Below are 6356 nucleotides of genomic sequence, written 5' to 3'. Positions count from 1 at the left end.
ACATATATATATATATATATATATATATATATATATAAAACTATAATAGTATATCAATGAAAATATTTGACCCAAGCCAACTGAAGCCCATCTCAAAACTATGTGATTTCAAGAAAGAGCTAAAAAGGTAAACTAGACTGAAACACCCCTAAACCTTATGGGATGCACACCGTGAAATATTACAGAAGCCTTTGTTTATTTTAACACATTAATAAACGGCCAGTGTTTACTCTTAAGACAATGCCACATGCCAAGTCACAGGGTGGCACAAAAGATCACTTTAAAGCTTTTTGTATGAAACTCACGAACCGGCAGATCAGTTGCGATTCCGTGCATGACGCAGCTTCGACGCGTGGTGAAAACATGGTTTCTAATGTTACACATGTCAGCTTTTTCCTCTCCTCAAAACGGTTTTGGCTGCTTACTGCAACATCACATCCTGTCAGTTTCCTGATAACCCTGAGTATCTTCTTATCAATGTTTGCTGAGCAAGTTTCATATACACTATTGGCCAAGATATCAGAATTTTTAGAATGCATTTGGTTTTACACTGTAACCTGACATGTAATTATAGCTTTATCATATTTTCTAATATCACATTAATTTAAGGATTACATGTAATATTTGTACTTTCCACACCACAGGACAATTTAAAACTAGTTAAAGACAAAAGAGCGTTTAAAATGTTTTTTTTAAAAAAGCTTTAAATTCTAAACATTTTTACTTAAAATCTTGTAAAAACAAAAGAAACTTGACGATGCACACTCAGAAAAAAAAGGTACAACTGTTATCACTTTAAAATGCACCATTAATGTACCATGCATGTAAAATGTACCATTTAGGTACATATATGTACACTTTAGGAATTAATGTACTTTTAAGGTACTAATATGCACAAAAACAATATTAACAAAAACTCTCAGGAATGGATGTCCTGTGTGCCTGAGCTTTTGAGGTGGGAAAAAATACTTATTTTTTTGCTTGAACGTTCTTTATTTTATGAAAATGTTATTGCTTTTTCCACCAAAATAAAAACAAGTTATTTTATGTTGTCCATTGAATTTACCGATTACTTCAGATACAGACAATTTAACACTAGTTAAAGAAAACTAGTTGTTGTTTTTTTTTTTATCTAAAAAAAGATCTGAACTTTCTTAAAATATTTACTTAAAATCCTTATGTTGATTTTTAAAAAAACCTGACACTGACCATGGACATGTTAATAACCCTATTCCAACTACTCTAAATCATTTCAACTTCTGAACAACAGTTCAAGGAATTATTAAATTATTTATTTAACAGTATGAAATACAGTCATTCTCTGTACAAGCAATGTATAAAACTGACATTTTTACAACAGATTAGGAGGATGTCCTCCCTGGAGCCAAACGTAGGTAATCTTTGATACATTTCTCTGCCTCCGCTTCTGTGGGAGCCAAGAGGACACTGTTCCTCACAGCTGCAGCTGTGTGTTAAAAAGATCAAATTACTAGTTTACCAAGCAAATCAACCTTTTTATTTCATTTATTACTGAACATAATATTACTGAACTAGAGCAGACAGGCCTGACTGTGCATATGTATGCAATTGTGACATTTTAGTGAGCACAAGTAGACGTTTTTGAGCAATTCCTTTTAAATTTTAAAATTAAAATATATTCACATGCGATTTGACTGAGATATGTAATTACAACAACAACTATAATACTTTTATCCATAAAAGTATTCAATTTATTTTGGATATACCTATTATTAGTGCTCCGATATTTGTCTTTCTTAAGCCTCGCTTGTCTCCCCGTCCGCACCAGTTGAGCTGTTTGGCCACATTGGAAGCAAAAACTTTGGTGCAAATTCTCCATATGGTCTTTTTCATAGTTTGACCTCCACTAACAGACAATCTGTTCACCTAAAACAGAAATTAAATATAGATTATAAATAAAAGTTCTTCCAACATTTCAGTCACTTCTTTAATTCCATAATTCCAAAGCATCTTACCAATTTTTGCATCGTCCCTCTATCCATAAGTCTTTGCTCCAATCGGTCAAGATCCCCCATTGACATCAAAGGCAAGACACAATCCTCATCCTCTATTTGCAGTGGAGGCACAAAGCACCTGTTCCCCACAAGACACTGAACCAGTGCAGTCAGGTGATTGATTTTCCAGTCCATTTCTCCCTGTGACTCAAGAATAGCCCTCTCTGCAACTGCAATACCACAGGTGATTTAGCAGGGGGCTTCCACTTGTAAAACAGTAAAGTTTAATTGTGTGATAAAATTATTAAACTTACCTGTACATTGATTATTTTCAAAACTCCCTGGACTCACATCTGACATAGCTGTAAAAACAAATGTACAAACATTCAAACTTCATTTGTTAACTAATACATTTTAGAAAAAAACAAAATGCAAAAATATATAAAAAAAAAAACGTTTAAAAACAAATAAATAAAAGATAAATAAAATGGATGTTATTTACCTTTTTTTCTGTGTAGGAATACTTTTAAATTTTAATCTGTTAATTTCCCCCCTTATATGTACTTATATATAAGTACAAGCTAGAAACATCCCCTTATTCTTAAAGTATTATTAGATTTAGGTTAAAGTTGTGTCCCCAGGTATTTCAACCCTTTTGCCATCATAACTCTCTTTATTTAAATGTGCTATAGGTCATAGAATTATGTCTATATTGCAACATCATCTGTTCATGAAGTAAACTGTGCAAGGACGTGTCTTTTATATAATTGTGTATGTTTCTCAGTTGGGACCAACTTTAATATTTCAACCCTGTTACCATTTTGTACAGCAAACAACTCGTTGAAAACTGAGTATTTGTAGAATTTAGGTCTCCACATTTAATTATTCTTTAAATAAGGATCTAGTGTCATGTTCTTTACCCGTCTTAACTGAACTGTGCAACTGTCAGCCCTGTTACAGTCAACCCTGTTACCTTTACAACAATTTTCCCAAACCTAATTCTTGAAACGGTATATTATTGTGAATATAAAAACACTATTCTGACAGAATGTTTAAAAATGTAGAGGAATTTGCTTTGGAAATGAAGAAGTGCAAACAAAGGTTTTGTTTTAAACCCATGACTGTCAGTGCAGTAATCAGAAGTCTTCATATGTCAGAGTGACCTTTAAAGTTCAAGTAAAGCAGCTAGACTCACCTGTTCATGTTGATGCATTTCTCTTGTGATCCCCATCATGGAATGACTTGCGATGTGTAAAAATCATGAACAGCCATGCAGTGGGGGAAAAAAAAATGTGTTTCTTCAAATACAGTAATTGTTTTTAATTCTGACAATGTGTATTTTATGACAAAATTCAAACATGAACATTAACTAGAAAGGATCATCAGTCTCACTGTTAAAAAAAGTTGATCTGGGCCGTGTTGTAAAAAAACGTATATTTAATAATGGAACTTTTATTTTTATGATTGTTTGAATGATCATTTCATGAAAATGTTTTTGCTGATCTAAGGAATATTTTCCCACCTCAGGCTAAAGAGTTATATTTATTTCATGTTTTTTTTTTTTTTTAACGTGATTCAGTATTCTACATATTATGTAAAGTCAGGTATAAATTATTGTAATTTACTGATTACCTCAGATACAGTACACTAAATACACAGAATATTACAAAAACAGTGATGGAAAAGAAGTAACAGGGTTGAATGCAATTCAACAGGGTTGAAAATGATAACAGGGTTGAAGTGGCTACTGTTGGTGCAATATACATTAATTGATTCAATCTTTCATCCATTTATTTAAACATTAACAACTCATTTACATAGTAACTAAGAGTATAATACAAAAAATACAAAGAGTAAAATTCATTTAGAATGGCCCACAGATCTTTGTGAATTGAAATATGTCAAGATGCCACAGGGTTCAGTGAAGGTTAAGGTCCATCATAAAATCTCGCACTCATGGATTACCCCAATCAATCTCAGCCATCCCACTCTCTCTTTCAGTTACAACTGAAATATTGTTCAGCTCATTGACTTGGTCACAAGTCATCTGGTGGAGCCTCAATGTTGTTGGACTCAAGTGCTTCTCAAGTGCTTTGTCGACTAGCCCGCTTTTAAGGCTATTCTGGCCTCGATAAGGGCCCTGATGAGTTTCCATGCACCTGGGATGTCCTGACCCTGACTTATCAGTCTGTCTGTCATCCTCTTCAGGGTTGCAGCAACACCATCAGACTGGGTTCAAGATTGTCTGGAGGGGAAGCAATTAATTTGAAAAACCTCTTCTGTCGTTCTTTGGCCTCTCTCCACTGCTTGCGCCTCCATCTCTGAGCCTTCTCACACAGGTCACCAATTCTCTTCTTTTTCCCTGTCTCAACATCTCTTCTCCACCTCTCTCGCTCATTCCTGAGGTACTTTTCCCTGCGTACCGGGTCAGCATCCCTTCTCGCCCTGTACTCTCTCTGTTTTGCAGCAGCTGTTTTTGCCATTACTGTGTCTGAAAAAAGGAATCCAATATGAAGACTTGCTCAGCTTCTCCATATTCCAAATGAATAGATTCTTTTAAAACTCAGCATCACTTGATCATATGTATGAATTCACCACATTTACAAGTTGCGAGTTGAATTATATTTCCTGATGTCAATTCATGACGCTTTTGTATGTACTGACTGTACTATTTCACAAAAACGTAAATATTATGACCTTTTCAACCCTGTAATGACCATAATTCTGAATTGCATTTAGAAATGTTTCAGGATCAAATGCTACAGGGTTGAAGTTCCGTGTAAAATGACTTACTACAGCATCAGTGTCACTGCAATACTTGAAATTATTCAGACCCGATTACAGAGCTTTAAAATATTGATCTTGGAGAAAAACAAAAAACAAAAAGAAAAAACAGGTAAGGTACAGTTCATGTGGATTGCAGTAACTTTGCAATTTGTATGAAAACAATATAGTCCAAGTTCATGAAGTTGATCATTGCTGCTTGTCTCTGTAGAAACTGCCTTCAGAAAGTGACTTGCACTATTTGCATCTCTTTTGTAACATATCCATGGCAAGCTTTGATAATAAAAACCATGAGTACATGTGAAGATAACCATGCTTTCCATTTCTTGTGCCTTCTCTTCTTTCTACAGTGGTAAACAGCTGCTGTTAGCCCTCACAGACCTCAGTTCAGTGTCAAATACCATGTGCAAAGTGGTCTGCTGCTGCAGGGTTTGGACCACGTAATCAAAACCTAGCAGGCACGTGCAGAGGGGGGTGCGATGGGTACTTGATGCCCAAAGTGCCCTTTTGTCAAGGCAATTATAATTTTTTTAATTAAACGCCATTTTGTGAAGGCCTGCCCAATCTAACTATTAGTAAAATGAATTAATTATAATTTAGTCGTAAATAAAATTATCCACATGATTATGACACTTTTAATGTAGTGCCCTACCAGGATGCCTTCATAACGTCCGCGGCTGCCAGTAAGTGCAGTTCTCAGCGGAGCGGTGTGCTTGTATTATTAAATTATTATTATTACTATTATACAAGAACTGCGTGAAGAGAGCATGCACAGCTGTTGTTTATATTGCTGTTTGTAGCCTGTGGAAGTAAGGTTAGCTGCAGCAAGGGGCTATAATATTTTTGTTCAATATTTTCCTAATGACAATTTTATGATCGGTTTATAAAGGCTACTACGAGCACCTTTTCCCCATTTTTATCACAGAATAAGGCAGGAAATGTATAGTTTCTATAGGCTACTAAATGATATGTCAATCAGTACTGCATTATTCATAAAAGTTTATTTATTATACTTATTTACAAAAAGAAAATGGTTTAAAATTTTATTTTTGAAAACAAAAGAAATGTGAAACTGAATGAATTAGCACGTGTTGTCTAAACCTTCCTTTTCTGAGATGGAAATCTTTTTTCTAGGTGGATGGACTTCTGGTTTTACATTACTGACGTAATTCCTGCAAGTGGGGTTTGCTTCATGTAAACAGAACCTCTGCGGTGTCCTAGCATGTTCAAGTGTACATTTTGTGGTTTTGTGCATTTTTACTTAAAAGAGGGCACAAAATTGTATACTTGTAAAATTGTATTGGTTAATCACACAGTTACACTAGTTTTTACGTAAAATTATAAAAGCTTTGTCTTGATTGCCTTTGAGTGAAGCGCTCAATCATTTTTATCGTCATTTTTTGGTGCATGTCCACTTGGAAAATCAGATCAAAACTTTTCCTTCAAGCTAAGAATTTTGAAAAGCAAGCTGTTCAACAAAGCGGCTGCCACAATATACTAAGATGGTTAGCATTTTATCATAAACCAGTTTGTTAAAATTAATCAGTTTCATAAAAACTTCATACTGTCATTATTCCCTTGTCAAATTATATATATAAA

At 34.4% G+C, this 6356-nt stretch overlaps 1 protein-coding gene across 1 annotated transcript in view; it reads right to left on the bottom strand.

Moving 5' to 3' along the window:
- LOC107668355 (uncharacterized) overlaps nucleotides 1-6356 on the bottom strand; it is a 12456-nt gene that overhangs the window by 1042 nt on the left and 5058 nt on the right. The window lies entirely within an intron of this gene.

This window comes from Sinocyclocheilus anshuiensis, unplaced genomic scaffold, assembly GCF_001515605.1.
Source record: "Sinocyclocheilus anshuiensis isolate Anshui unplaced genomic scaffold, SAMN03320099.WGS_v1.1 scaffold1237, whole genome shotgun sequence".
In the NCBI taxonomy this organism is placed as follows: domain Eukaryota; kingdom Metazoa; phylum Chordata; class Actinopteri; order Cypriniformes; family Cyprinidae; genus Sinocyclocheilus; species Sinocyclocheilus anshuiensis.
The sequence above is the reverse complement of the archived record's forward strand: the minus strand, read 5'-3'. Positions and strand labels throughout refer to the sequence as shown.